Here is a 4,738-nt window from a genome sequence, read left to right as displayed (position 1 = left end):
AATAATAAGCGTAGTACTCCATCATAGACACCTCATCCCTAGAAGAATCGGTAGGTACATCCGGTGTCGCAGATGAAGAAGATTCAGGCAGATCAGAAAACACAGGACGACTAGAGAAAGAAGGCCGGTTCATATATTTAATTCCCAAATGGAAACCCTTGTCTCCATACGGGAAAAGCAAAGGATACTGCAGAGCCATGAGCGAAGGATTTAAAGAGGACACATGCCTCAGCTCATGGGAATTAGTTTCCACAACGACATCAAACCGATTAACTTCAGGTGTTAAGTCATCAACAATGAGAGCAGCGACCTCACAGGCCATCGGACCAGAAAAACGTGTCCCATGGGATCCGCCCTCATCACCAAGAAATCTGATAACAATATTAGTAGAGCCAGAAGGATGCAGCCTTCTCCGCGCAAACCTGAACTGCTCAACCAAATGGTTATGCTGATTAAGCATGTCAGTAAGCTCTCTAACAATAAGTGGATCAGCTGTCTCAGTACCCCCAGTTTCTCCAGCAATGTCCTCCTGACCAAATAGATCAAGCCTCCTCTGCAGCTGATCAGCAGAATCGATCATATAAAGCTGGGCAAATTTCGGCGACTCATCACCACGTGGCAAAAGGGATCCCATACGATGGAAAACAGAACCAGACATCTTAAAAACATACGGAGCACCTCCAGAATTAATAGTCTTATCAATATCAGCTCCCATCGACGTGAAAGCAAACAAAGAATTGTAATGTCTAATCAAACGGTAGAAATGAGTAGAAGCAGGGCCACAGGTAAAGGAGAATAGCTCCTTCAGAGGAGAAGGCCACTCATTAAACTGAGGCAATGATACTTTTCCCCTAAGACAACAGCGAGAAAACACAGGAGAGCGGCCCTTGGCCACACTTGATCTCTTGCATCGCTCTTGGTACCAGAACATCGCGGCACATTTCTGGCACTTATACAAAGGGCCACCATAATACGAACGCTCCGAAGATAGAGCTGCAGAGACGGCGACAAAAAGTTACGGTGGAAAAGAGAAAGACAAATTACATGGAGCAGTAGGAAAATCGGAAACTAACCTTTCAGCAAAGAAATACACTTGTCCGAAAACGGAGGTCCTTCCAAAGCAACTGCAAAAGAACAGACGGTAAGCTGGTAAGCTGTAGAAAGAAAAAAGACAGTAAACTGCAGAAAATAAGAAAACAAAGCCGAGAAGGGCAAGCCCTATTAAAAGTGGGTAGGCCTCTGAACGCAGAACACCATCGATTTTTCTGCGGAGGCCCTTTGTCCTACTCCAACAGAAACAGCACATCATAATAAAATCGCTAGCTCTGCCAAGCAGGAACGGCGCCGAATTTTCAGAAAGCTGAGGTACATCCATCCAAAATCGACAGGTAACTGCGTGAAGGAAAGCCGGCGATGCTTATTCGGAGAAATCCGTTTTTCTTCTATTGGAAGGTAAGGAAAAACCGGAGGAACTAATTTACAGAAGAAGCATAAACTCAATGAATTAACAGGCCAACGCACGACAAACTATGAGTTTAGGCAATATAGAAAGGCAGTACATTTTTTAATGAAAGAGACGGGTGACTGTTAGAACAACCATAAGTTAAGAATGAATTCATTAAACAACCTGTATATACAGCAGAGGAACACCTATCTGATGTAGTAAGAGAGAACAATAAACTGTAAGTAAAAAAGGTAGAGCGCACGAAGAAGGGTAAACTTGATGAATCGACTGCCGAAGATATCGAGAAACTATGAGTTTAGGCAATATAGAACCATTTTTTTTTTCAAGGAAGAGGCAGCTGGTATTTCGCGCGTCTTTGGAGAAATCCGTTTTTTCTTCTATTAGAAGGTACGGGGAAAACGGAGGAACTAATTTACAACAGAAGCGTGAACTCGATAAATCGGCTGTGGAACACACTGGCGAACTATGAGCGTTGTCAATACAAAAAGGTAGTACTCTTTTGAACGAAAAGAGTGGTGCTCGCAGAACCATAAATTAAGAGTTAGTTCACTAAATAACATGTATATACAGCAGAAGCACACCTATCTGATCTAATAAGAGAAAACAATACTATATTCTAAGGGAAAAAGGTGGACCACATGAGGCAAAATGCTCACATGCCCAGGATACATAGGTCCAACAGTAAGGAGGGATTTTTAAGGCAGAATGTACCCCATTGAATATACAGGAAGAACTGCAACTATGTACAGAGAATGCTTGTGAATTTAGGACGGGTCTTTGGAAGCTAAGGCAAGCGGAGTTGTAAAATTAGCACTAACCATACACTGGTAAGAGAACCACGGAAGCCGGTAAAGCATTAAATTTAAGTAATAGGCTGATATGTAACAGAGGTAAAGCATCAAATTGAAGTAATAGACTGATATGTAACAGAAAGTGAAGCATCCAATGGAAACAAAAACAATAATCGTCCCGAACTAAGAAAAGTTCTGGCGAATCCCACATCATATATTCAAATCCCTACTGAGTTGCACTCTATATTCAGTAAGTAAGTATAAATCATTAGAGTAGTACTTAAAAAAAGAAGCACAGACGTAAATATTGTTTAGTAGCATCATGCTTGAACAAAGGAAGAACGACGCCGTTGATGTGTATGATTACTTACAGATTCAGGAATACCGTTGATGTGTATGATTACATACACATCAGCAAAGTTCAAATTCAGGTCCACTCAAATTTCAATATAGAGTAATGCATTCTGACGTCACACATACACGATTAGTAAGTATCTGTCCATATTCAATGGCAAGTACTATGTAGGGTGCATTTCGCTGAATTTTATTTCCTGAATCTGTAAATAGATTCCCAAAAAATAAGAACGGGTACAGCATACGACGAAGTCGAAATGCAGCAACGCCAAGAAGAGCACGCCGTTGTACTGACGTAGCTGAAGCAATGCAAGAAAATAAAGGACGGGCGCATAAACACACCTCTACCCCTTCGCCGCTGCAACGTATGGACGACCATCCTCTTACGACGATTTAGCAAAGCCACTCCACCATCGATGATGGGCAAAGGGTAGACTGTAGAGAACTTTAGAACATCAGACAGGGGCAAAAGTGCAACAGGCGATGGGGAAAAAAGGTCGACCAGAAAGAGAATACAGGCGTACCAGATGGAGTCGGATAAGACGTGACCAACGAACACGCAGGCCTGAGACGATACGGCACGTGCGGCTGCAGTACTGCCCGAACAACAGCATCCACAGAAGAAAGGATGGAAAAAGAGCCAACGGGAGGAGGTGTAGCACAGCTCGACGCCATAGGACGAAAAGGGGAAGAAGAAGACATGGGCATGGGCAAGCTGGTATCGGATTCGCCTGGAACAAAAGCGCACATAATTAACATACGAAAAGGAAGGAGGAAGAAAACAAAGGAAAGAAGGCAAGCAGCAAACCTTCTGGCATGACAGGACGCTTGCCCATCCTGATCTCTCGACGACGACGGGCCGAAACAGCAGAAGGAAGCACAGGAGAATCCACCGCATGATCACCTACATATACAGAAACAAGAAACAAACAATTTAGGGGAAAGAAGAAAGCAACTAAATAAACAGGGGAAGGAGAAGACAGAAGCAGCCTAGCAGAATAACAATCAAAGGTAACAGAGGAAGGTAAGGGGCAGGAGGCATACCGGCAACAGCAGTGTCACATCCATTAGCAGGGCCGGCGTCATCCGCAGATGCCGTTTGAGAAGAGCCCCGGCGTTGGGGCGCACGAACACCGGCAGGCGGCAGCGGCAGCCGCAAAAGCCGAACGGGAGCGGCTCCGCCCGCGCGAGCCAAGAACGCCGCCACCGCGGACGGAAAGAGAACGGCCGGCACGACCACGGCCGCGCGCCGGAGCAGCAGAAGCCGGATGAGCAGCCGCCGACGGTTGCTGGACCAACCCGTCCGCAGATGCCAACTGAGAAGATCCCCGGCAGCGGGGCGCAGGAATACCGGCAGCCGACGCAGCAGCAACCGAAAAAGGCGAAGGGGAGCGGCCCCGTCCGCGCGACGCAAGAACGCCGCCGCGGACGGAGAGAGAACGGTCGATGCGGCCGCGAGACGGAGCAGCGGCAGGCGGACTATCAGCGGCGAGCGGTTCGTCGCCCAACCCCCCCGCATCAGAGGGAGAACCATGGGAGGGGAAAGACTGGGGCGCAGATCGCCGGCCAGAACCTCTCGCCATCGCAGGCAAGCCGGAGAAGGGTAGCGACGGAAAACCTGGCGGCAGAGAAGAGAGCGGAGAAAAATAGGGGAGGAGAAAAAACAAAAAAGGCAGCAGGCGGAGGAAGATCGAAGAAGCGGTGCCTCCCCTGCGCGCGCGTGGCAGGGCCCACCAGACAGTGGAAGAACAGTAACGGAGCAGCAATACGGTTACCCGACATCACACACGAAATAAAAGACGAAGAGGGCAGAAATTAGGCCGAACAATCAAGGCAGCCCCCAAAACGCACACAGTTGCCTAATTTAGCAGGAACTAACACGCGTCAGGAGCAGAAACACGGTAAAAAAAATCCCAAAAATCGTGGAAAAACTTTGACGTTGCGGTTTAGTATAGTAGTTAAGTTATAAGTGAAAGTTGCACTACACCACTTTGAGTTCGCCTGCCGATCCAAACGTATAGAAACGGACCATTTGGGTGGACGTTTCGGGTCGGCCCGCTGGAGATGCGCTAACAAAGTCTCGTTTTCTCTTTTTTTACATGTCACAAAAAATAGTAATTTTTGTTAT

General features: G+C 46.8%; 1 long non-coding RNA gene across 1 annotated transcript; it reads right to left on the bottom strand.

The window, feature by feature from the left end:
• Window positions 1-3,230: 3,230 nt before the first annotated feature.
• Window positions 3,231-3,696, bottom strand: LOC124703013. The gene is made up of 3 exons (XR_007002864.1): window positions 3,655-3,696; window positions 3,419-3,514; window positions 3,231-3,341 (listed from the first exon to the last, which is right to left on the bottom strand). It is a non-coding gene; the product is annotated as an uncharacterized LOC124703013 (long non-coding RNA).
• Window positions 3,697-4,738: the final 1,042 nt, after the last annotated feature.

This window comes from Lolium rigidum, chromosome 3 (genome assembly GCF_022539505.1).
Source record: "Lolium rigidum isolate FL_2022 chromosome 3, APGP_CSIRO_Lrig_0.1, whole genome shotgun sequence".
NCBI classification, from domain to species: Eukaryota; Viridiplantae; Streptophyta; class Magnoliopsida; order Poales; family Poaceae; genus Lolium; species Lolium rigidum.
The sequence above is the reverse complement of the archived record's forward strand: the minus strand, read 5'-3'. Positions and strand labels throughout refer to the sequence as shown.